A 27,966-nucleotide genomic window follows, 5' to 3' on the forward strand; every position below is an offset into this window, starting at 1 on the left:
GATCTTTTCCTAGACTGGCATTCCACCTCTGACCTGTTTCTGTTGTCTCCAATTACTGGATGCAGTGCCCTCCTTTGCCTCTTGGCTGTGGTTTGGCAGGAGTGTACCTGGGCTCTGCTGTGGCTGGAGGTGGGAAAGTGGGGCCTAGAAGAGCTGGACCTCAGCTTGCAGCAGCAAGGGGTCCCTTATCACCATGCCAGCAGCAGGGCAATGCCTGTGAGAAGCCACTGACCGTTTCAGCACTCGGCAGTGCTAACCCAGAGGCACTGCTGCTTAATCAGTCTGTGCTACTACTGTGCAGGTTTTCTAGAAGTCTGGCAGCTATGCTTTTTCTTTTCAGCTATGTTAAGATCGGTGAAATCTGTGGCTGCCTCCTTACTCTTAGGGGCCTTTGGATCATAAAGAAACAGAAACTGTGAACATCAAGGAGCACATAGTTAAAGGGTCTCACTCTCAAGATCCATGCCAACTACTGCCCAGCCTTCTCTCCACTGCTTCCTGCTCCTGACTTGGACCCCAGCCTGACCCCAGTCTCCTTTAATAGAGAGTTGATAGGGACCAGTTTATAGAGACACCAGCTCTAGGGACACAACTTTCTCTTGCCTTATCTGATTAGCGATAAACAAATTTCTTTCAGTTTCTCAAAAATTTGAAAGTTCAGCAAATAAAATGTCTAAACAAAACTGGACTTAAAACAGAGTATTTGCTGCCATTGCTGGTTCTCTTCTCTCAAAGCACATCTGAAGCCCTTCTCTGGGGAGAGGGGTAGACCTGCTCACAATGGTGAAGAAGCCATCCTGTCTGTGTCCCATGAGAAGGAAAATGTGATGTGGCAGAGTCAGGAGGCTCTGCATCCTCGGCTGGGGAGATTCCTGAGAGGCGCCAACTCAGATGGAACAAAATGGATAAGGCATATAGGTTGTGTTTCAATTTATTCATTTGTTTCCAACTTTCTTTCATTTTTTATGAGCACACACACTTTTGCCTAGAAAATCTCATGGACGGAGGAGCCTGGTAGGCTACAGTCCATGGGGTCGCAAAGAGTCGGACACAACTGAGCGACTTCACTTTCACGCATTGGAGAAGGAAATGGCAACCCACTCCAGTGTTCTTGCCTGGAGAATCCCAGGGACGGGGGAGCCTGGTGGGCTGCCGTCTATGGGGTTGCACCGAGTTGGACACGACTGAAGCGACTTAGCAGCAGCAGCAGCAGCAGCAGCATTTCCATGCACATGATGCAAAACTGGAAAGATTCCCAAGAGCAGACAATGAAAAGTCTTTTTTTTAACCTCTTCTTGCCCCAGCTAATCTCTGTGGAGACAAGAGTATGTGGGAGGGATTGGGAATAGGAGACAGGATGCAGATGCCCAGCTCAAAGGCCAGTGTTAAGAGCCTGGGAGGCTGCGAGGAGTGGGGAGCTGAGGGAGCTACTGTGACCATAACTATAGAGGAGGTTGATTGGAAATGTGGAGCGGGGATGGGGGAGGAGAGCTTGTAAAATGTCAGAAATAGGGGCCAGGTGAATAGAGAATCAGTTATGGAAGGCAAATGAGGAGCCGGGTTGAAAAGGACAAGTCCCAGTGGACCATGGGACAGCATCAATTGCAGGGTCCTGAAAAAACGCAAAGTAGACAGAAGAGGGCACAGCCATGTGGAATTTGGTTTGCAAAGAGCAGGTGAAGCTTTGCTGGGCTTTGAAGACCACGTAGTACACAGGTGGCCATGACAGGGAGGGCATCCTAGCACATGGGACCTGCAGGGCCAACGGTCAGAAGGCGAGGCTGAGGGATGATGATGGAGAAGTTTAGCTGCAAGGCAGGCTGACGTACGTGAGTGTGCTTGAAAATCGAGTTGGGCCAGATTACAGACAACTTAGAGAACTGGCCAGAAGTATTTGGACTTAAGACTCAAGAATAGATTTGGAAAGATGAAGAAAATAAAATGTTTCCCAATGAGGTTTTGGTGGTGGTGGTTTAGTCACTAAGTCATATCTGACTCTTGTGACCCCAAGGACTGTAGCCTGCCAGGCTCCTCTGTCCACAGGATTTCCCAGGCAAGAATGATGGAGTAGGTTGCCATTTCCTTCTCCAGGAGAGCTTCCCAGCCCAGGAATCAAACCTGCAACTCCTGCTTGGAAGGCAAATTCTTTACCAACTGCCACCGGGGAAGCCCTAAAGATGTTTTACATATATCCTATTAACGTCTTGTTTGGACACCTCTTTGCTGAAGCTTCTTTGTCCTCTTTCCAAAAGCTAAGACTTCCTCCTGTGCTTTGTATCTACTTCTGCTTTTCTACTCACTCACATGTCATTATTCACGTACATGCCTGGCTTCCCTACTAGAGTGTCTTTCTTATTTCCCATTTTCATAATTCTGGAGCCACCAATAATAATCAGTTCAGTTCAGTCGCTCAGTCGTATCCGACTCTTTGCAATTATAATATCTTGATTTATTGAGAGCTTACCATGTGCCAGGCACTGCTTTATGTGCCTTACAAATACTTAATTATATATTAATAAATCCTTTCAACAAATACCTGTTGTTGAAATCCTTTCAACAAAATCCTATAAAACAAATACCTGTTATTAGCCCCATTTTACAGATGAAGAGACTGAGGCACAGAGAATTTACTTGCCCAGGGTCACATTGCTGGTAAGTAGAAGCCAGGATTTGAATCTGAGCTGTTTGGATGGTGACTGCAGCCATGAAATTAAAAGACGCTTACTCCTTGGAAGAAAAGTTATGACCAACCTAGACAGCATATTGAAAAGCAGAGACATTACTTTGCCAACAAAGGTCTGTCTAGTCAAGGCTATGGTTTTTCCAGTGGTCATGTATGAATGTGAGAGTTGGACTGTGAAGAAAGCTGAACGCCGAAGAATTGATGCTTTTGAACTGTGGTGTTGGAGAAGACTCTTGAGAGTCCCTTGGACTGCAAGGAGATCCAACCAGTCCATTCTGAAGGAGATCAGCCCTGAGATTTCTTTGGAAGGAATGATGCTAAAGCTGAAACTCCAGTACTTTGGTCACCTCATGTGAAGAGTTGACTCATTGGAAAAGACCCTGATGCTGGGAGGGATTGGAGGCAGGAGGAGAAGGGGACGACAGAGGATGAGATGGCTGGACAGCATCACTGACTTGATGGACGTGCGTCTGAATGAACTCTGGGAGTTGGTGATGGACAGGGAGGCCTGGCGTGCTGTGATTCATGGGGTCACAAAGAGTCGGACACGACTGAGCGACTGAACTGAAATGAACTGAACTGAACTGTTTAGCTACAGAGCCTACATCCTACATTATTTTAATAACAGTGATAAAATTTGGGTGAACATTTGGGAAAGGCCAGGGGCAGAGCAAAATATTTTATGTGTAATAGGTGATACAATCCCTCAACAATCCTAGGAGGGAGGTCTGTTATTGTTCTCTTCTGGCTGATAAGAAAACTGAATCTTAAGCCATGTCTGAGTCATTGAGGATGAAAGCAAAGGGCTTGGCTCCATGGCTCCAGACTCTTAGATGTTGGTCTACACTTCCTTCCAGCATAGTATGTGCTCAGTAGATATTTAAGGGACAAATAAATGAATAAAATGGAGGAGGGAAAGAGTGAAGGGAGGGAGGGATAGAGGGAGGAAAAAGGAAAGAAAGAAGGAAATAGAGGAAAAGACATCCAACAGGCTATAGTGATTGGCTACCTCTCAAACTCAATCAATGTTTGTAATGTAATAAACATTCCATCATGTAAATATTGTGAAAGAGGACTCTGGAAGTAAAACCTTTAAATCAAAGAAAATTCCAGGACATCACAAACTGGTAGGGAAATTCTTGGGAGTAGTAAGAGCTTCTTAGAGCCCAGGTATATAAGCCAGCAATGGATTTAACTCACCAGTCTTGACACACTTCCTTGGAATAGAAAATTATAATGAGTGCTGGTTACTTAAAAGTCACCCATACTCAAGAGGTACCTTTTCTGAAATGCTTCTCAGGGTTTGGTTGTTCTTAAGAGATACCATTAATCTCTATTATTCTGTGACCTAATTTGACTGTCAAGATGAATGAAGACTGAAATGATTTCCTTTTCTTCAGGAGGATGTTTTCTGGTTTTATAGATACCATGTGAGTACATGTGTTCTGTATTTCTCTCTTGCTGTCTGCCTCAGGAAGGGATGCAATTTCTGCAGGCTAGGCAGGAGGTAATTTTCTTAGGTTAATCAAGCAAAGCCTGGTGGATTTTTCTACCACAGACAGGAAGGCCTCAGTTTAGCACATTAACAGTAACCGTATTTTCCAAACCCCAAAGAGGGGCACAGCATCTGGTGGAGCACTGAATTCTGCTTTATGAGTGTGGTCATGTGACCTTCCCACCAAGGTACAAAAATGACATCATCCGCCACTCGCCACGTAATGAACTGCCTTTATAGAAGGTGAAACGGCAGGATGCCGGGGCAGCAGGGATACAGGGACAAGGGGTCCTTGCACCCCCAGAGCCAGGGGTCTTTAAGGAGATCGGGGATGGGGTCTCTCTGCGCCCCAGATGGAGAGGGCCTTGGTGACATGGCATTGCTCACCGTCCCTGTGGTTAATGAGCTCACCCTCGGGCCGCCGGCTGGTCTGCCGCTAGCTAGCTGCCAGCCTCTCCTCTCGGGCTGTGAGTCAGCCGTGGGCTGTCACTCGATCCAGCTGGGCCATGGAGCCTCAGGAGGCTCCCCAAGCCCAGCACGGCCGCCTGCAGCTGGAGTCTGGGGAAGCCTGCCCTGCCAGGTTGCCGCCAGCTTCCCTTCCCTGGTGCCTGGTGGGGAAGCAGCTTGTCTTGCTTAGAGTTCAGGGCATTGTTAAGAGGCCCCCTGTCACACCCATAGACATCCCACCCCAGCCAGAGGAGGCGGGCCAGCCCTGGAAGGGGACTCCTGCACACACACAGGGCTCTTTGAAGCACTCCAGAGATTTCACTCAGTTAATCTCCTTTGTCCTGCACATAATTCCAGTGGAATTAGTCAGCTTTAATGGGTAGCATCTCACCCTACTTCCCTTTCTGCCTGGAAGTACACCCACTAGCCTCTCCCTCCAAACCCTTTGTTTTTCAGCTCCTGGTTGGTAGTCATTTAGCCTATTAACCCTTGCACAGTGCATTGGATGAGGACGGGGGAGGGAAGGAATCTGCATTGAAGTTATAGGGCAGGAGCCTTTGATTTAATTATCCTGTTGAATCTTCACCATGGTCCTTCAAGGTAGGAATTTTTGTCCATCTAGATGAAGAACTTGAGGGTCAAGCAAATTACATGTCATTTGCTCAAGGTCACAAAGCTGGTGAGGGGCAGAGCAGGGATTCAAATTGGAGTCCATCTGATTCCTTGACACTTGCTAATTCTATTAACCAGCACAGCAGGAGTGTTATCTGGGGGAACTGCTATTCCTTACACTGTTTTTGTTTATTTTTTGGCAACAGAAAAGATTTCCTCCCACAGATCTTTACTGTGGGAAACCTTGTTGACTGCATGACCGTGTCCTCAGTCACGGCGTGATTTTTGACAATGTGATGATGCAGTGTTGCAAGCTGCAGACATGGTGTCAGTCATCCACTTGACCAGACTACACACCAGCTGGATAACACAGAGCTCAGACAGTTGCCTGTTGTTCAATTCTTTGAGCTCAGAGGATCATCACTTGCCAAATCTGTCCGTCCACCTGCTCCCCGACATTCCACTGTCCCACCTCACTCTCCAGCTCTGGCTCCCAGATAACATTGGTTCTCTGCTCTTTTCCTACTTTCCTTTCCCCTGTACTTTTCTAAACCAGGTGCATTCACACAATATCATCTTCTGTTTAAAAACTATCAGCAATCTCATGCTGGGTAGATATCCAAAGAAAATGAAACCAGGATCTTGAAAAGATATCTGCTCTCCCATATTTATTACAACATTATTCACAATAGCTGAGACATGGAAAAACCTCGGCATCCACTGATGGATGAATGGATGAAGAAATGGGATGTATATTTACATGTGCTCATGTGCTCAGTCACTAAGTCATTTCTGACTCTTTGTGACCCCATGGCGTGTAGCTCACCAGGCTCCTCTGTCCATGGGATTTTCCAGGCAAGAATACTGGAGTGGGTCACCATTCCCTTCTCCAGTATATTTATATAAAGAAATATTATTCGGTCTTAAGAAAGAAGGAAATCCTTTCATTTGCAACAACATGGATGAACCTGGAGGACGGTAGGCAAAGTGAAATAAACCAGACACAGAAAGACAAAAAATGAATGATCTCACTTACATGTGGGATCTGAACTAGTTGAACTCTCAGGGTAGAATGGGGTTGCCAGTGGTTTGATGGGAGTGGAGGGGTGGAGGTGGGAAAAGTGGGAAAACATTGGCTAAAGGGTATAAAACTTAGCTCAATAGGATGAATAAGTTCTTGGGATCTAATGCACAGTATGGTGACTATGGTTAACCTATTGATTGTACTTGACATTTGCTAAGAGGTAGATGTTAATTGTTAAAAAGTGTGGTCACAGCTATGTTATCTAACTCGACTGTGGTGATCATTTCACAAGGGACATGATATCAAAACGCTGTACTGTATGCCTTAAGTATACATAATTTTTATTTGTGAATTATACCTCAATATTAAAAAGCAGGCACATAATTTTGCTGACAAATGTCCATGTAGTCAAAGTTTGGATGTGGCAGTTGAACCATAGAGAAGGCTGAGTTCTGAAGAATTGATGCTTTCAAGTTATGGTGCTGGAGAAGACTCTTGAGAGTCCCTTGGACAGCAAGGAGATCAAACCAGTCAGTCCTAAAGGAAATCAGCTCTGAATACTCACTGGAAGGACTGATGCTGAAAGCTGAAGCTCCAATACTTTGGCCACCTGATGTGAAAAGCTTACTCAGTGGAAAAGACCTTGATGCTGGGGAAGATTGAGGGCAGGAGGAGAAGGCGGTGACACAGGATGAGATGGTTGGATGGCATCACTGATTCAATGGACATGAGTTTGAGCAAACTCTGGGAGTTGAAGGACAGCGAAGCCTGGCGTGCTGCAGTCTGTGGGGTCACAAAGAGTCGGACACGACTGAGCGACTGAACAAAAACAATACCTCCACAGAGCTGAAACAAACAAAAAAACTTCCAGGGCCTGAAAACCTATGGGAAAAGGCTAAAATCCCTCAGTGAACCATGCATGTCCTTCTCATCTCAATGGTCCCTCGGTCCAACAGGTTAAAGTCACTGCAGAGTGTGCACCAGTCTTCACGGGGCAGCACGTACTCGGGGCTCTAAGACTTTATAGTTCAACCTTCTACCTGAAGTAGCCCTCCCTCCTGTTCTAACTGGCAACTTCTTTCAAGAGGCAATTCAAATGCCACTTGCTCTGAGAAGACTGCACTCTCCTGAACCCCTATGGGGCGCCAACCTTGCTCCTGTCTCCCTGAGTTAGTGTCTGCCTTCCCCAGTAGGCCAGCAGCGCTCAGCATCAGCTGCAGGATTCACTCTCATGTTACACTTGGGTCTGAACTGGGTAGCAAGCGATTTGCACTGCTGATAGTAAAAGCACCCAAGTTTTCGAATGAGCTGCTTTTGTTATAAATTGGAGTGGATTCAAGGTTATTCTTATAATAATGTCATTTTCACTCACTTGCATGTTTTTCTGAGTAGGCGAGAAAGGGGTGGGGCCGCAGCTAGCTTGCTGATCATTGTTCCGTGTGTTAAAGAAAAAAGATTAAGAAGGGATCAACAGATCTTGAGATGCATAAGTGGGCCCTGGATAATCCACAATGAAGGCAGGGATGCGTGTCTGCATGGAGAATTTATCATTAGTGTGTGTGGGGGGAGGGAATTGGTTTATATATTCATGATCAACAAAATGCTCCTGGATCAGAACAATTATCTTTTACCATATTGAAGGTTAACTGTGATAAAGATGGAAGAGTGTGGAAAATATTTGATGCTATGTTGAGAGGGAAAAAATGCAACGCTTGAAACTACATATATGTTATAAGTCCATAAAGAGTCAATGCAAATCTGGGAGGAAGACAAGCTGAGAAACAAAAAAGCTCTGATTTGAGACATGGTGAGGTTTTAGGGTGAGTTTTCTCTCTAATGCACCAAGCAGTATCTTATCTTATAGACCCTTCTCCTGGGTCTTCCATCACCCAAGATGGACAGTGCATGGTCACCAATCCTGTAGCTGTTACCAGCCCATCTGTTTTAGAGCTTCAGGGAATAACAGCCCATCCCATCTGCAGCCCAGTGACCTGATGCACCCCACCAAAGAGAGAGCTGATACAAAATCCTCCCTATTGGCCATCCCTGTTTGAATCAGTCATCAACACCAGTGTAAGTCATTTAGCCATCACTTTGCTAATGTTCGTTCTGTCCTTTCCAGAATGCCCCCGACCTCCTTGCCTTTGACTGAGCCCCTGACCTCCCAAACTCGAGTGACTGAGCCCTCAGGAATTGCCTGTTCCACAACCACCAAACCGCCCGAGCTCTTCAACTTCTCCCCTGTGCGTTCCTTCCCACTCCTTCTGAGTAATGAAGGCTGGCCCGCCCCAAGGACACCACACACCCCATGCCCGTCTCCAGTCATGGCTGTTTATCCTCTGCTCCAGTCTTAGGTTGGAAGGTTTGCTGCTGTCTTTGTTCCCAAACACTGCTTCCATAGTGCTTTTTTTTTTTACCCTTGAGATCCACGCTGTTCATGCCCACAGCTCTCACCCTTTCCTGTTGCATTCACCATCCAGCCCACCATCACAAGTTTTCATCCACTGAAGACTTGAGTCCCTGGTTTATCATCTTCCTTTACATTCCCATTGCTGATTTCTACCTGACTGACCTCAAATCTGCATGGGTTAGCTCGTCCAATTCCAAGGCCCCATTCATTTCATCCTTTTCCTTCCCAGTTAAGCTCCTCCAAAGAACTCTCTCTACTTACTGTCTCCATTGTCCTTACTCCGCTATTCCTCCTTCAGCCACTCCAAGCAAGACACTGGTACTGCATATACCACCACAGCAGCTCCCATTTAGGTCACCGATGACCTTGTCATCAAGTCCAAGTGTTGTTTGCTCACCCCGTCCTGCCTGCCCTCTCAGCAGCAGCTGGCACTGCAAACCATTTCTTCCTTCTGGACGCTCTCCCCTTGGCTTTAAAGACAAAATATTCTCCTAGTTTCTTTCCTAGTTGCCCTGTATATTTTGCAGGTCTGTGCTTCTCATTCTCACCATCAAATACTCATGTTACTCTTTCTAGGTGAGCACATCCTCACCCACAGCTTCAGTTTTCTGTAGAGAACACGGAAGTATATATTTTCAGACTTCACCTCTTCTTCTAGACTTCACCTCTTCTTCTGAGTTCTAGGCCTGTAGCCTCAACTTTGACTTGGTATTTCCAAGTGGAAGTCTCAAAGGCAAATCAACAGGCCCCAAACCCTGATCACCCCCTCCTCCCCACCCAATGCCACATGTGGTCCTCTTTCAGTGTTTTCTATCTTTGCAGATAGCACTACTCTTCATCTCGTCACACAAGCCAGAAACCTCAGAGGTATTTTTGGTAGCTCTTCATCTTGCACATCTTATCTCCAATTTATTGCCAAGGAGTATTTCTTTTCCCTCCTAAAAGTTTCTCAAATCCATCTACTGCTCTTGATCTCCAGCTTACTGCCCTAGTCCAAGTCAACATTATTGATTCCAAGGACAGTTGCTATGGTTTAGGCTCTGCCACATATAATCTGAGTCCTTCCAGTCTAGGCCCTACAAGAGCATCTGTAGGCGTCTGTTTGAAGTAGTCAACTAATGCTGCCCTATGCTTATAACAGAGATGAATTTTCATCTTTTTAGAACAATTACAAAACCCTTATCATGGCCTACAGGCTTTTTATCTATCCCTTCATCCTATTCTCCCCTCTCCAGTTTTCTTTCCCTTCCCCATTCCCTCTTGCCCCAGGGATTTTGAATGGTTATTTCCTCTGCCTGAAACAGTCTCCGTACCCCTGGCTTAGTTAACTTCTACTTATGCTTCACATCAAACAGTGTAAGCATTTTCTACAGTGTGAGCCTTACTTTCTCAGAGAGATCTGTCCTGACCTCCCCAAAGAGGTCAACTTTCCCTTTAACGAGGTTTCATAACACCATGCATGTACTTCTTCCCGGCACTAATAGCAGTAGACAGTCATATGCGTCATTATTTGAGTAACGGCTTTCTCTCCCCTTACATTAGAGTTCCATGTGGGGTAGGAATCATATTTGATTTTGATCAACATTGAATCTCCAGCGCAAAATACAGAACTTGAACGCCCAAGTTAAAATAACAGCTTCCATCACTCTTATTTTGGGTAGCTTTATCCTTTTTCATCATAGTTATAATCACTTGCCATATATGTACTTGTTTATTTGATTATCTTCCTCGCTAGATTGAAACTTCCACGAGGACAGAGAATTTGTTTACCACAATGCATTTTATTTCTAGCACCTAAAATAATGCCTAGCTGTGGCAGTCACTCCAAAGTAGTTTTTGCATAAATAGTAAGTGTTTAATAAATATTTATTGAAATAATAAATGTATTTTTCACAAAACATAAACAACAACCCTCCCCAGCAACAGTGTGGTATTTAATTAGCCCATCTAGCTATTATGTACTTGCATGCCTGCATTTGCCATAAATAAATCCATTACATACAGTTATAACAATAAGTACAAAATTTACCAAAATATCTACCTTACCCTAATTAATACATAAAATTGAACATTAATTACAGTCAGCAGAAACTTGTTTGCTTATCTGCCATTTAAATAATTGACTAATCTGCTGCTGCTGCTGCTGCTAAGTCACTTCAGTCGTGTCCGACTCTGTGCGACCCGAGAGACGGCAGCCCACCAGGCTCCCCAGTCCCTGGGATTCTCCAGGCAAGAACACCGGAGTGGGTTGGCATTTCCTTCTCCAATGCGTGAAAATGAAAAGTGAAAGTGAAGTCGCTCAGTCGTGTCCGACTTTCCAGACCCCATGGACTGCAGCCCACCAGGCTCCTCCGTCCATGGGATTTTCCAGGCAAGAGTACTGGAGTGGGGTGCCATTGCCTTCTCCGAATTGACTAATCAATTGCTCCCAGAAGAAGAAATTCAAAGTGACAAATATCCCATCCATAAATGCAGTGCAATATTTAAGTAAACCTTGAGTCCTTGTTTGTCCCCTGTTAAGCTAAATGTTCGGAGAAGGCAATGGCACCCCACTCCAGTACTCTTGCCTGGAAAATCCCATGGACAGAGGAGCCTGGTAGGCTGCAGTCCACGGGGTCGCTAAGAGTCGGACACGACTGAGCGACTTCACCTTCACTTTTCACTTTCATGCATCGGAGAAGGAAATGGCAACCCATTCCAGTGTTCCTGCCAGGAGACTCCCAGGGACGGGGAAGCCTGGTGGGCTGCCGTCTATGGGGTCGCACAGAGTTGGACACGACTGAAGCGACTTAGCAGCAGTAGCAGCAGCAAGCTAAATGTTCTCCTTTTCATAGGCATCGTTGAAATGCCCTTCAAATGGGTTTTGCTATTACAGCCGCTGGTGAACATGGAAATGCTCATTTCCCCAACAGAGTCTATGCATTTTCAAAGAACAAAACTGAGTGAAGGTGGATTGAAGACGGTGGAGAACAGAGGTGGGAAAGCCTGATGTCTAGGAGCTGAAATCCTAGGGGAGAACACTGAATTTGCTTCGTGTCTTGTGCCACAATAGGGCAAGGAAGAGGGGCTCATGATCTTGCTCCCATCGTCCCAGTTTTTCCAAAACCTTACTTTATGGCTTCCTTTGGTGTTGGTCAGAGAAATCTAGACCACTTACGCCACCTGCTGTTCAGATTGGGGAATGGCTTGCGAACGCCAGTGCCTCGGGATTTTAATTTCAAGCAATTTCTACCTAGCTCACTCCCTATTCACAATTTTCTTCTCCTTTTCTGCTACAGCACACCTCCTGAACTATAAATGGACACAAAGGCATGGCTTGGGAGGGCGCGTTTGGGAAAACTACGGCTCAAAGCCTCCACCTGCCATTCTTACTTCTGTTAATGTTTTAGCCACTTGTTTCAATTCAATGAGCTCTCCTGAGTAGGCCCTGGAGTAACCAAGACAATGAGATGTGATTCTTCTCCCCAAGGATCTCACAGTGCAGGAGATTAGCAATCAGACGTGCAAGCAAATAGTTACAATGCCAGTGTCATGATATAAGCAATAGAGACCTGGAGGGACATATGAAGTCTACCAGCGTGATCCAGAGGGCTTCAGAGAGGAGGTGATATTTCCCTACACTCTGGGGACCAGCAGGAGCTCACAGGAGGAAAGGAGGATTATCATTTTAGGCAGACAGAATGGCATATGCCAAAGTAGCCCAAACATTCATAGCCTACTCTGGGAATGGCAAGAAGTTGGTAACTTCTGTTAACAGTTTATTACAGGGTCTTTCAGGTTTTCAAGCTGCATGTTCATGAGTATGTGTGTGGATGGATGTGCATCTGTGACTTAGATTCATTTTGCTAAACGTTGCATTTTAGAAATCTCTCTGTGTTGCTGAATTAAGACCTGCCCTGTTCTTTTCACTTATGTACAACGTTCCATCGTGTTGATCTCTCATGTCCGTCTTTAGTGCACAGTTTAGGTGGTATCCGGTTTTTCGCCTTGTATGTGTATCTTTGTGAACATGTGCAGAGATTTCCTAGAAGGGAAGTTGCTGAATCAAAGGGTACCCATATTTAAATTTTGACTGATAGATCTTAAAGACCTTCCAGAAAGTTTCCATCAATTTACATTCCTTATGAAAGAGCAGCTAAAATAAGTCAAATGAGCTAGCAAGTCCTTCAAAATTTTCCCTTTATGATTTAATCCATGTGCATGTTTTTCTCCCCAAAATAATGATCCTGACAGTAATGCTACATGCCTGAAATGAAATTGCTTCTTATGTAGTCATGGCAACACACTCTAAGGGTGTTGGTATATCTACATTTTACAGATGACAAGACACTGGAGCTCAGAGCAGCTGGGTTTATCCACAGTGCTCCAGGTAGTCAGAACCAGAACTGGAACTCAGCATCCAGAATCCTAAAGCTCTTTCTACTACTCTGTTGCTAGGCAACACTTCTCCCTTTTGATTCCTGTGCCAGTGCTACTTGTTGCCATGGTAGTGCTGGAACAAGGAGCAGTAAGTTGTAATTAAGCAGTGAGCTAGAATCTTGGCTCCTCGCAGAAAAGGGTCTTTATGCCCTTACATGCGATTGGACAGGGACAGCCGGGTGGAATGGCTGAGTATCATGTGAGTTTCATGTGGGACAGATGTCTGTTTTCACCTCTGTCCACTTAAAATCATTGCCCAGGAATGCCTTACCTTCACGCTGTCTTGTCAAAAACCAGAATCCATCTTTGGTGTATGCCTTCTTTACTCGGTCTAGAAGAAACAGGGTATCATTGTAAATGACACCACTCCAGAATCAGATAGACCTGAGTTCAAATCCTACGCCTGCCACTTTCCTGCAAGTCACCTACATTTTCTGATTCTCAGTTTTCTTCATCCGAATGGAGACAAACATGCTCACCTCTTAAGGTTCTGTATGTGAACTGAGTGAGATAGGGATGCAAATCACTTAGCGAGATGCCCAAAACTCACTGCCGTCTACTAGGCGCTCAGTACGTGAGGCCAATATTTGCACAGTCACTTTCATTATTCACCCTCCCGTTTGTCTTTGGATGTTTTGCAGTAATCTAAAGGGTTCCAAGACCTCTCTAGTATTCCATCACTTAACACCGAGTTGAGGGATTAAGAAAGCTAGTCATGTTTTTGTCTTTAGACAAGAACACTCACAGAAAGATTTTCAAAAGATTGGCTGTAGTGAAATTCTGAACCTCAGAAATGCATTATCTGCCCCAGCAATGAGTCATCTGTAGTAGGAAGAAAAGTGAAAAACTGTTTTTCAAAGACGACAATAGAAATTGCACAATTCAAATGACTGCAATTGAAGCTGAATCCAAGAAAATTAAAAAAAAAACTCATTCACTTGAGTTTTCCAATGCCTATGGTATGTTAGGCCCCATCCAAGGGGTGAATAGATGAATAGAAGGTGGCCCTTGCCCCAGGAAGCTCATGGATTAGCAGGGGAGAGAGGCATTTATAATAATTACAGCAATGTGATAGCCGCAATAATGAGGTTGGTGGATGGTACTGGTGGGGACACAGGGCAGGAAGCGCTTAACTGGGGTGGAGTGGTGGGAAAGGAGGGTCAGCAAGCACTTCACAGCACTGGGACCAACTCAGCAGACAGACAGGGGCCAAGGCACTGAGGTAGAGAGGAGGACGGGGAGGCAGGATAAAGCCTGCGCAGGCTGGGTGCAGGCAGGGGTGGGGAATGGGGCAAGGAGGCGGGTGTCCACCCCGGATGCCTCCCCAGCAGCCTGGCCCCGCACCGTGGAGCTCGCACCGTCCGCTCCCCTTCTCACAGTGCTCACAGCTTCAGACCCGCGACTCCTGTCGACCCTGTCTCTGCTCCCCACCCGGCCACTAATTCCCTGTCTCCTTTACCTCATGATTTACCTTCCTCTGCCACACCCAACACACCCTCATTTTTTGCTTTTCTTGCAGAGATGTTCTACTGCCTCTAGATAAATAACTCCGCTTGGTCTGGTCTTTGGTGCAACCCTTAGTAGGCTCAGAGTCCAGAATATGAATCTCACCTCAGGGCAGCCAGATGCAGTTGTTGCCATTGTGAACAGCCCTGATTACCTTTCCAGGCTGTGTCCTGGGGACACAGCTCAGCTCCTAGACCTGATACATGAACTGCCTCACAGTCTCAGGTGAGGCAGAGCAAACGCTGATGTGTCATTGACCTCGGAGGGAAAGACGCAAGCCATCCTACACATGTGGCCTCCATGGGGTCCCAGCTGTGCCTGACGGTGAGGACATGAATTTTTTGTTCTTCCCCTTCCATTACTGGGAGAATATCAAGTTGCCTTTGAGCATTTCTCCTGGGACATGAATCAGCCAGCGATTCCTCCAGAGTGCTCCTTGCTAACCCAGGGCTCTTTCTTGGAATGGCATTGCCTGCTCTGTGGGTGCAATTCCAAGAAGGATTATTGCAGACAGTGAACTGTCTCAGACAGCTGAGAGGCACAGGTCAGTGTGTGTGGTTGCTGGTCTGGCTGGCCAGCTGGGTGCCTGCCTGAACCAGTCCATCCCAGCAGCTGTGGACCGCACGCCTCGTGGGGCTGCCACCTCCTGGAGTTGCATAGTGCAAGGCTCTCCACTACAAGCTCTGGGGCTGCCCCCTTCAAGGCTGGGCGCTACAAATGTGTGTGTATCTGGGTAGAATGAGGTAGGAGCATGGGAACACAGCAGCACCACACACACCCTCCTGATGGTGCTGAGTGGGCAATGGAGGGCTTTGGGGACATAAGGACTGTGCTGATCAGACTCCAAGATCCAACACCTCTATTTCTAGTTCACTGGGGATCCCTCTCAAATTATGTTGAGATGAGATGGACCCAAGGGCATGAAGTTTAACACAGTCATTCTTGAACTTAGCTTTGGCTGAATGGAGGCTAGGTTCTTGTCTACTTTCCAGAGCTCCTAGTCTAGAATAAAACATAATGAACTTAGGGATCACCCTTCCCTGACAATGGGCTTCCCTGGTGGCTCAGATGGTAAAGAATCTGCCTGCAATGCAGGAGACTTGGGTTCGATCCCTGGGTTGGGAAGATTCCCTGGGGAAGTATTCTTGCCTGGAGAATTCCATGGACAGAGGAGCCTGGCAGTCTACAGTCTAGGGGGTCACAAAGAGTGAAACATAGCTGAGTAACTAATATTCCCTCACAACGCACAGAAATGCATTTCACCGCTGCTAACCTATTATTAACTTTGTTCTGAGTATATCACTAGAAACGCTTAGCTCCTATTGTATCATGCTTTGAAATGCACCCCTGTCGGGCAAATGTGTGTGGGGAAGTGAAAAGAGGAGGGCCAGAAATCCTACTGCACAAATAGAAGAAGATCAATGAAATTTCAAACTGGTTCTTCCACTACCTGCTGCAGAATCTTGGGCAAATTACTAAAATCTCTGTTTTCTCAAACAGGTCAGTAGTATTTATCTTGAGATTGTTTCCAAAATTAACGGGATACACATATATAAAATTCTTAGCACTGCCTCTGATACAGGTAAGTGCTCAGGAATATGAGCTATGATGGTACTGTTCTATTTTTTTTAATTGATAAATCATCTGAGTGCTTCTAAGACAGGATCAAAGTTAAGCTGACAATTTAGGGCAGTGACTTTCATCACTGAGCACAGCCTGGCCTGTACTAACCTGACATGTTCTCAGCCTCATCGCTGATATAAAAAGTACAGGTTCCAAGGAACAGCCGATTGCTCTAATTAAGCCAGGAGTGGGGTCACTGTGGTTGGCACTTTCCACCTGCCCGAGAGATAATGGTTCCGATGGAACCCTGCTTTTCCATTCAAGTCCTGAGTCACTTATGTAAGTGACCCCACTGTGACTAATCAGCCAGGACAGATCCAGAGAATATCAGCCTTCACATCCACTCTTTTCTGCCTGAGAAAACCTCAGAGTCTCAGGAGTCCTAATCATAAGTTTGTCTTTGCACAACCAGGAGGGGAAGAGAACGGGAAGGTAAGCTACATCTCTTGTTCTTGAGCTGGATCTAAGGAAAGGGCTTTTGTTTTAAGGTCTTGCCTGCCAAGCAAGCTTTCTTTGAACTACTCTTGGACTGGAGAAAGTGGAGCTGAGTTCTTCCTACTGTCAGGGTAGTAATGCTATATTGTATATTGGCAGCTCAGCACTATTCCCCATCTTATCTACTCTGCCCCGTACTGTGATGAATGGAAGCCTGAGTACTAAAGTATTCCCAGTTCCTTGCCAGGGTTCTGGGCTAGATTGCTCTACTCTAGGTACCTGCATAGGATTTGGGATGTGAAAAATTGGTGCAGACATTGTATTGCTCCTCGGGCAGCGATGAACAGACCTGTGGCTTTAGCAGATGTGAGGTGCTTCAGAGGCACCCCTCTGCAAGTCGCCAGTGCTGGGGCTGCAGCCAGCAGCGATCACTTCTAGTTTCCTCTGGCTGCTGCGACTTCCTGCTTCTGAGTCCTGGAAGTGAGTCTCAGAGCCAGACGTGACTTCCCCTCACTCCCATTCCTCAGCCCCTTCCAACTGTTCAGCAAGCACTGAATTCCCTGCACTAAATCCTCTTCTGCTGAAAATACCTAGAATGGTTACTTCTGTTTTCCTGACCCATAGAAAGTGCCTGGCTTGAAACATCTTATTGGCTGCATTTTTGGCTAGTTTTCTTCCTGCATTATTGAATCTTTACTGAAGTAGTCCAGGCAAATTAATGATCTTCATGTCTTATCTCTGCCCCAATGACCCAAAACTCTTCTCTTTTTTTTTTCTGGGGAAATAAAGACAGAAAAGAAAGGTTTCCCTGCACAAAGATAAACCACATTCTCTATCCATTTGAAACATCTTTTAAAAACACAAATACCTACTGGGAGCTGAATGCCCCATAAATTACTTTGATTTGATAATCACATCATCTAACTCATAACTAATACCATTTCAGAAAAAAAGCTTAATTTAATTTTATGCATGAAGAGTATTATAAATGCATTACCAGTCATCAGAGTAAAAGAAAAAAAAACCCCGTATTTTAAGCATCTTGACGAGTCAACTTGTTTTGATTCTTTCAATGCCTGCTTCTCTTACCTACATGCATATGTAATTTTACATTATGTAAAGATACATAATTTTTACATAAAATTTACATAAATACATAATTTTACATTATGTAAAATTTCATAATGCTAACCATTGTGAAAACACAATTCTATGATTTGCTTTTTTGTATTTAATAGTACTTTAATAAAAGTTCCATCTTATCATGTAGATGTCCTAATTGTCATGTTTAATTACTTCATAATATTTAGTTGAGTGAATTGATCATTATTTACTAACATTTCCCCCAGGTTTGAATATTTAGGCAGATTCAAATTATTTTGTCAGTATGCTTAATGCTCCAGTGCACATCTTTTTCTTCTGTTGATTAACCTCCTTGGGATAAATTCTCACGAGTGGACTTTCTAGGGCAGGAAGTCTAGCTGGCACCTCTGGAATGATTTCCACTCTTGTCTCACCTAGCCCCCATGGTTTCATGCCTGATTAGTTACCTGGAGGGGCTTTCTAGGTGGCTCAGCTGTAAAGAATCTGCCTGCCAAACAGGAAATATAGGAGACGAGGGTTCGATTCCTGGGAAGATCCCCTGAAGGAGGAAATGGCAACCTACTTCAGTATTCTTGCCTGGAGAATTCCATTGACAGAAGAGCCTGGTGGGTTACAGTCCAGAGGGGTCGCAAAGTGTCAGACACAACCGAGTGACTGAGCGCGCACGCGCACACACACACACATCATTTCACAGAGCCAGTCTGTGAATCCCATTTTTCCAGTTTCCTGGTCTCAGTCTTCGTTCCCTGTTTGCTAGTGCTTATTGATAATGCTAGTCATTGTGTTAAGAATTTTATATATGTAATGGAAAGAAAGAATTGTTGCAGTTTGAATTTAGAAAGGTGGCAGAAATCTATTAAGGGGTTAAAAAAAAATCCTGTGTTTTTGTTAGGGATACATCTCAATAGACTTTTTGGCTATAAAAGTAGGAACATCACTGAACAGAATCAAACAGGAATAAGTTAAGCAAAAAAACAAACAAAAACAGTGAGGGGCAGGGGAAAGGGGTATTGCTCTCTATGACAGAGTGAAGAGAAAAGTCTTGGAGAATTCTAGAGCTGTCTTCTGCTGGGTCCTTATGAAGGTACTGGTGACTTGGAAAAAGAGATATAGTCTAACTCTGACTGCATTACAATTACATGGGGGATTGTGACTTTAATGAATTTTTTAAAAATTGGAAAAAAAAAGAAATTCTAGCTTGCTTACAGAAAATTACACACATCATATGTGTACAGCCTGGTGGGTTTTCACAAGTAAGCACACTTGTGCAGTCATCACTCACATGAAGGAAATATCACCAGCATCCAGAGGTCCTCTTCCTGCCCTTCCCCTGCTCCACCTAGGTAGCAGCCTAGGTAGAAGCAGCCTGACTTCTTATGCCATGGATTAGTTTTGCCTGTGCCTGAATTTTATAAAAAGGAAGTAATAAAGTATGTATACTTTTTTGTTGAGCTTCTCTTTTAAACATTATTTTGTGAGATTCAGCTTTGTTGATACAAGTAGCAGGAATTTGGTCCTGTTCATTCATGCATAGCATGACTATAGCAAAAATGTATATGGATATGTCTCTGTATTTTTGTCCACCACTAATGTATATTAGTCTTGCTTCTAGTGTTTTCTTTATTTTTATTATTGGTATTTGGTATGTCATCCTGTTTATTTAACTTATATGCAGAGTACATCATGAGAAACGCTGGACTGGAAGAAACACAAGCTGGAATCAAGATTGCTGGGAGAAATATCAATAAACTCAGATATGCAGATGACACCACCCTTATGGCAGAAAGTGAAGAGGAACTCAAAAGCCTCTTGATGAAAGTGAAAGAGGAGAGTGAAAAAGTTGGCTTAAAGCTCAACATTCAGAAAATGAAGATCATGGCATCCGGTCCCATCACTTCAAGGGAAATAGATGGGGAAACAGTGGAAACAGTGTCAGACTTTATTTTTTTGGGCTCCAAAATCACTGCAGATGGTGACTGCAGCCATGAAATTAAAAGACGCTTACTCCTTGGAAGGAAAGTTATGACCAACCTAGATAGCATATTCAAAAGCAGAGACATTACTTTGCCAACAAAGGTTTGTCTAGTCAAGGCTATGGTTTTTCCTGTGGTCATGTATGGATGTGAGAGTTGGACTGTGAAGAAGGCTGAGTGCCGAAGAATTGATGCTTTTGAACTGTGGTGTTGGAGAAGACTCTTGAGAGTCCCGTGCACTGCAAGGAGATCCAACCAGTCCATTCTGAAGGAGATCAGCCCTGGGATTTCTTTGGAAGGAATGATGCTAAAGCTGAAACTCCAGTACTTTGGCCACCTCATGCGAAGAGTTGACTCATTGGAAAAGACTCTGATGCTGGGAGGGATTGGGGGCAAGAGAAGAAGGGGACGACAGAGGATGAGATGGCTGGATGGCATCACTGACTCAATGGACGTGAGTCTGAGTGAACTCTGGGAGTTGGTGATAGACAGGGAGGCCTGATGTGCTGCGATTCATGGGGTTGCAAAGAGTTGGACACGACTGAGCGACTGATCTGATCTGATCTGGTTATTGGTATTCTTTTAAAATGTTTAAAATTATGGTAAAATATCTTTAACAAAATTTTAACCATTTTTAAGTATATAATTTGGCTGCATTAATTCACTATCTGCTATCTACTTTCAGGACATTTTTTTAAATAACAACTTTATTGAGATTTGATTCACCTACCATACAATTCATCTATTTAAAGTATAAAAGTCAATGGTTTTTAGGATACTCACAGAATTATGTAACCATTGTTACAATCAGTTTTAGAATTTTTATCACCCCAATCAGAAATGCCATACCCATTAACAGTCACCCTACTCCCAACCAGCCAGCCCTAGGCAACCACTAATCAACTTTCTTTATCTGCAGGTATATAAATGTCCCCATTCTGGACATTTCATGTAGATAGAATCAGAAAAGGTCTTTGTGACAGACTCTTTCACTTGGCATAACATTTTTAAACATGTTATATAGCCTGCATCAGTATTTCATTCCTCTTTATCGCTGAATCACATTCCATTGTGTGAGCATAAACATTTTATTTCTCCCATTCATCAGCTGATGGACATTTGAATTGTTTCCAGTTTTTGGCTGATGAATAGTGCTGCTATAAACATTTGTGTACAACTGTTTCTCTGAACTTATGTTTTCATTTCTCTTGGGAATACATACCAAGGAGTGGAATTTCTGGGTCATATGGTAACTCTACATTTAACATTTTCAGAAACTTCCTGACTGTTTTCCAAAGTGGGCTCAAATCAGTCATGGTACTACCAGTAATGTGAAGGTCCTAATTGCTTTACATCCTCACTAATGCTTGTAATTGTCATCTTTTGATGATAGCCATTATAGTAAGTATAAAATGGTATTTCTTCCTGTTTTTATTTGCATTTTCCTGATGTCAGTGATACTGAGCATTTTTCCGTGTGATTATTGGCCATTTGTATATCTTCTTTGGAGAAATGTCTATTCAGATCCTTTGTCTTATTTGTTTTTATTATCGAGTTGCAAGAGTTCTTTCTACATTCTAGATAGAAATTCCTTATCAGATATATGATTCACAAATAGTTTCTCCCATCTTGTAGACTGTCTTTTCACTTTCTTGGTGTAATCGTTTGAAGTACTAAAGTTTTAAATGTTAACCAAGTACAATTTATCATTTTTTCTCTTTTGTTTTTGTGCTTTAGGTATCATATCTAAAAATCTGTCCAACCCCAAAAATCTATTGTTTACAAAGATTATGCCTAGTTTTCTTCTGAAAGTTTATCATTTTAGTTCTTATATTTTGAAATTTGATCCATTTTTTTTTCCCTGAATATTCTTGTTTGTGACTTTTAGTGAATATATGTACACACTTCTTTGGGTGTATACATAAGAATGGAATCACTAGGACACAGGGGGGTTGTATGTTCAGCTATAATCTTGTAAAAGTTTTTCAAAGTGGTTGCACCAATTTATCATCTGACTCACAGCATATGAGAGCTTTGTTGCTATATCCTTGCCAACACTTGTGTCTTTTTCATTTTAACTTTTCTAGTAATGTTTACTAGTATTGTGTTGTGGTTTTCTTATGCATTCCTTTGAGGACTAATGAAATTAAAAACATATTCATGTTTCACATGTTTTTGCCTTTGGGACACTTCTTTTATGAAATGCCTTTTCAAGTATTTTGCCTAATTTTTTCTCATTGTAGAAGTTCTGTTTTAGTTCTCTAATGCCAGGTAACAGAACACCTCCAAATCTTTGGTATTAATAGCAATGATTTATCACTGATTTCTGATAGTGACAAAATTGGATAAAACAATAATTTATCACTTTTTTGTGTATGGTTTATGAACCGACTGGTATTTCCTCTGCTAGTTTCACCTGAGCTTACTCATGTTACTATATTCAGGTTGAAGGCTGGCTGATTGGAATAGAGGGAATTTGTGACCATTCAACAATTTACCACAGCTTTTTTTTTTTTTTTTAAACAGATTCTAGACAGGAAGCCTTTTCTGATATACATATACCTGAAATACATATATATGTATGTATATTTTTTTCCCTCCAACTCTGGTTTGCCTTTTCTCTCACCTGATAGGGTCTTTAAAAAAATTTTTTTTTTGGTTGATTGTACTTCGCAGAATGCTACTGCCTTCTTTTTTTAAAATTTAAATATGGTTACTTTACAATGTTGTGCTTCTGCTGTGCAGCAAAGTGCATCAGCCACATGTATAAATATACCCCCTCTTCCTGGGATCTCCTTCCCTATAAGGTCGTGGCAGAGCACAGACTGGAGCGCGCGCTGTACCCCAGGTTCTCACTGGTTACCTGTTTCATGCACATTAGGTGTGCACGTCAACCCCCGTCTCCCAGTCCATCCCATTCCCCCTTACCCGCTTGGTACCTATATGCTTGTTGTCTACATCTGTGTCTATTTCTAGTTTGCAAACAAGTTCATCTATTCCATTTTTCTATATGCCATGTATATATGTTGATATACAACACTTGTTTTTCTGTGTCTGACTTACTTCATTTCGTATGAACAGTCTCTAGGTTCATCCACATCTCTGGAATGACACGGTTTTGTTCTTTTTATGGCTGAGTAATATTCCACTGTAAACATGTACCACATCTTCTGTATCCATCCACCTGTTGATGGACATTCGGGCTACATCCATGGCCTGACTATTGTAAATAGTGCTGCAGTGAACATTGAGGTGCACATATCTTTCTGAATTAAGGCTTTTTCTGGGTATATGCCCAGTAGTGGGATTGCTGGGTCATATGGTCATCTAATAGGGTCTTTTGATAAACAAAAGTTCTTAATTTTAAGCTCGTCTAATTTGTCAGTCTCTTTCTTTATGATTACTGCTTTCTGTGGTCCATTTCAGAGAAGGCAATGGCACCCCACTCCAGTACTCTTGCCTGGAAAATCCCATGGATGGAGGAGCCTGGTAGGCTGCAGTCCATGGGGTCGCTAAGAGTCGGACATGACTGAGCGACTTCATTTTCACTTTTCACTTTCATGCATTGGAGAAGGAAATGGCAACCCACTCCAGTGTTCTTGCCTGGAGAATCCCAGGGACGGGGCAGCCTAGCGGGTTGCCATCTATGGGGTCGCACAGAGTCGGACACGACTGAAGCAACTTAGCAGCAGCAGCAGCAGTGGTCCATTTAAGAATACAAAATAATTAATTACTAAAATATATTTGTCTACTTCAAGGTCATAAAGATATTCTCCTGTGTCATTGTCTTAAAACTGCATTGCTTACATTAATTTCATTTAGATTTAAGATCTACCTTGTTTTGATTTTTTGTATATGGCATGTGGTAGGGATCAAGGGCTGCCGTCTATGGGGTCGAAGAGTCGGACATGACTGAAGCGACTTAGCAGCAGCAGCTAAGTCGCTTCAGTCGTGTCCGACTCTGTGTGACCCCATAGACGGCAGCCCACCAGGCTCCCCCGTCCCTGGGATTCTCCAGGCAAGAACACTGGAGTGGGTTGCCATTTCCTTCTCCAATGCATGAAAGTGAAAGTGAAAGTGAAGTTGCTCAGTTGTGTCCAACTCTTAGTGACACAGCAGGGATCAATTTATCTGCTTTTCCATATTAAGATTCAAATAATAACACAATTCATCTTTTCTCCACTATGCACTGTTGTAATTCAACTGTCCATGTATGTGTGGGTTTGTCTTTATTCTGCTCCACGGATCTATTTGCATATACTTGCCCCGAGTCTTGCACCAATTCTACATTAAATGCTGCAGTTTTATAAAAAATAGTATTATAATTGGAGAGTGCAAGTCATCGTATGTTGTTTCTCTTAAGGTATACTGATTCATCTTGGTCTTTGGCATTCCTAGATAAATTTTAGATTCTTGAATTAGAGAGAAGGACAAGTCATGCACAACCCAGCAAGTTTCCATACCTCCCTCCCCTTTCCTTTTGGAGTATGGCTTACTAAAAAACAACAACAACAACAAACACTCATTCTACTTGCCTCTCTGTGTCCTGGTTTCACAGGACTCCCCCACCTCCCTCTGCAAAGGAGGCCTATGGGTTTCCAGCACGGTCTGGGTGGATAAGTCCATTTCACAGATGAAATGTTAGGAGGCCCTTTTAGCTGATATAACAAAGGTTTGCCCACCTACCTTTATTAATAAAACAAAACAAAGCAAAAAACCAACCAAACAAAAGGATATGGCCTGGTCTCCTTCCGTCTGACTACTGAATCTAATTCTCAACTGGTTTTGAACTTAGACCAGGAGAAGAAGTGCTATTTGGGGATTCCCCAAATCTGTGAGGAATTGTGAGGGATAATGACTCTTGACATTCAATTTTCTGCCTGGGCTGCAGTTAGTTACTCTGTGCTATTTCCCCTTCTTTAGTAAAAGACACTCATATACACATAAGCCTTCAGTTGGTGATTCTCTGGGGAAGAAGGAATAAAAGTGGCTGGCTCAGGGTTCCAGCCTCAAAGTGAGGATGCTGAGCTGGGGAGCAGCATTAAGGGGCCCTGGAAGTGTCAGGGGAGGACTGTGGCCTCCTGTATGTTAGACACACAGTTCATTCCTCTGCTTGTTAATGAAAAGCTATTCCCAGAAGGGTGCTAATTGCTAAGTTGCTCTGATTCTTTGTGACCCCATGGACTGTAGCCTACCAGGCTCCTCTGTTCATGGGATTTCCCAGGCAAGAATACTGGAGTGGGTTGTCATTTCCTTCAGGGGATCTTCCCGGCCCTGGGATCGAAACTGTGTCTCCTGCATCTCCTGCACTGTCAGGCAGTTTCTTTACCACTGAGCCACCAGGGAAGCCCAGAAGGGTGCTAGTGATCCATGTATATCAACAAGTAAACACTGCATAACAAATTAGATCATACCTCACAACAACCACTTGTCCCTACTTACAGATGTAGATGAGAAGACCTCGCAAGTCCGTTTGTTCCAAAACAATAATTTGGAAAAAGAACAGGGGAGAGAAAAACTACCCCTCCCTGAACACGTTCACACCTGTGGCCAGGGACCAGCAGACAGAGTGTCCTTGGAAAAGATGGGCTAGGGGAACTTCCAGGATTAGACTTAGAACCACACAGGGAGCTGTGGCTTCTTCAGTGAAAAATGGTCAAGCTTGGATCTCCCATAAGAGTGCTGGGTGGAAGCCAAGCCAATGCCTCCAGAGATCCCCCTGTCTCTCATCATTGACATAACCTTATACCATCAACTGTTCAATGAAGCCATGGTAGAGGCCCCCCATGCAGCCAAGCAAGGACCTCCTTGAATGTCACATTTAGAATGACCAAGAGAAGGATGCTGCAACCTTGCTGACCTGCATCTGAAGGGTCCCATGTGGACACTCCCAGGACACTGGCAGGCCCTTTTAAAACAGGATGTGCTTCTTAACAGGCTGAAGGGTGCTTGTGGCTTAAAAAAAGAAAAACCCTACACAAATACTTGGGGGACAGGGATTTGGACAGTAGGGAGTCATATTCCCATTATATAGATGAGGAAACCAAGGCTTAGAGGGGGTTAAGTGATTTGTTCAAAACCATAAATGTAAATGGCTATGGAGCCAGTATTTGGACTGGTCGTTTTAAGAATAAACCCTTTGTCTTTAGCCACTACCATTCCACCTCCCAAGTTATTGCTACAAGTGGAGAATGGCCCCCATACTTTAACTTTTTCATGCGCGCAAGTGCAGACCTACTTTAAATCCATCTCCACTCTGCTTTGTGCTCTTTGTTGTTGTTGTTGCCCTGGGTCTTTGTTGTGGTGTGTGGGCTTCTCTTGTTGTGGAGCACTGGCAGGCTCTAGAGTGCACCGGCTTAGTTGCTCCGTGGCATGTGAGATCTTAGTTTCCAACCAGGGATCGAACCCACATCCCCTGCATTGGAAGGTGAACCCTTAACCACTGGACCACCAGGGAAGCCCCTGCTCTTTGAGGCTGACCTTTGTGGACTGCATCCAGAGGTTCTTTTGCCTTCTGGGTTGCAGTTGGATTTGGCCAATGGAAAGCACACCCAGAAAGCCGGAAAGCAGAAAAAGAGGGAAGGTGTGCTATTCATTTTCGCCACTCACGGACTGGCTGTGTCCCTTGGCTGACAGCACAGTCTGCTCCAATGTCCCTTTCCTGCAGCTTTTCCTTCTGGGTTCCCTCTCCCCTCCCTGTCCCTTCAGCCTTCTCTTCTTACCCCAGGGTACTTCACCATGCTTGTAGTTTCCCTTAGCCCTTTGATATAATACCTTCCCTAAATTCTCTTTACTTACCTGTTTGGTGGAGGGTAACGTTAGCTCTCTGCTGGGATGCTGAACCATCCAACTCACAACCTCCTTTCTTGCTAGATTTGGCTGGACTCTGGAATTGGACTAGATTGAGAATTGGAGGAAGAAAAGAAAGGGAGGGTCAGATACCAGCTCGGGACACAGAATTTGCCCTCCTGGGGACAACATTGCTGAAAGCGCTGGCCCACAGCAGCTCAGTGGGTGTCCAGCCCCCATTCCCACCAGGTCCCCCTCCACCCTTCCTGCTCCTTCGGCAGCCCTCGCCGACACTGAGCGGCGGCTTGGAGCTGGGAGAGACTCCGGTGTCCCTGCCGGGCAGACACAGGAGGCAGACAACACAAGATCCCCTGGTTCCACCACACTAAAGACTGTGGATGGGAGCCCTAAAGTCGGGGTTGGAATCCTGAGCGGGTTTTCTCCAAAAACTTTTTGCATATCACACTGTCACACAGTGTGATATTTTAGATACATTAAATGAACAATAACATTCAATGACAAACGAATTGTGTGGTTGACTAGGCTGTGAGGTTTCTCTGGTAACATGCTTCAAATATCTGCGAATCGAGTACCCAAGACAATAAAATGACCTCATTTACTAGCTAAAGACAAAACACACTCCTGTCATTTACACTGACGCAGAGCAGCATCCTCAAAATTCCTAAATCAAACAAAAGCTGCCCTTACCCTTCTCCCTCTCACTCCCTTCCCAGGAGATCTCTCACCTGCCCTGTTTGGCAGCCCAGTCGGGCTGGAAGTGAAGTGTTTGGGGAACCACTGGGCTCCCAGTGGCATCAGTCAAATGATTAGCTCTCTGTGTAGACTGGCAGCCTGGAAGTCATTCTGTCAGCCTCCTTGGTTCTCCCCTGATGATCTAGCAGGGGGGCTGGAAACACAATGCCTGCAGGTGAGATTGCCTGGTTTCAGCCTTCTGCGGCTCTTCAAAATTCCTCCAGGAATGCCTGCCCCCAGTAAGGTGGCCCTCTACATCTGCAAGTTCCACATCCACAGATTCAACCAAATCTGAACTGAAAATATTTAGAAAAAATTCCTGAAATTTCCAAAAAGCAAAACCTGAGTTTGCCACATACTAGCCACTATTTACATAGCATTTACATTGTACTTGGTATTATAAATAAGTAATCCAGGGATGATCTATAGCATACAGAGGATATGCAAGGTTACATGCAAATACTGTGCCATTTTATACAAGGGATTTGAGCACTGCCATATTTAGGTATCCATAGGGGTCCTGGAACCAGCTCCTTAAGGGTATTGGGGGACAACTGTAATTAAACTTTCATGCCCTGTGGAACCAGATAATCTTCAGAAATGGCATTAGCTCTAGGATACATCTCATTGGGAGCACTCAGATTCTGTAGCCCGATTGCCCACTTGACTAGGGTGAATTATGCATGACTAGAA

This window comes from Bubalus kerabau, chromosome 15 (assembly GCF_029407905.1).
Source record: "Bubalus kerabau isolate K-KA32 ecotype Philippines breed swamp buffalo chromosome 15, PCC_UOA_SB_1v2, whole genome shotgun sequence".
In the NCBI taxonomy this organism is placed as follows: Eukaryota; Metazoa; Chordata; class Mammalia; order Artiodactyla; family Bovidae; genus Bubalus; species Bubalus kerabau.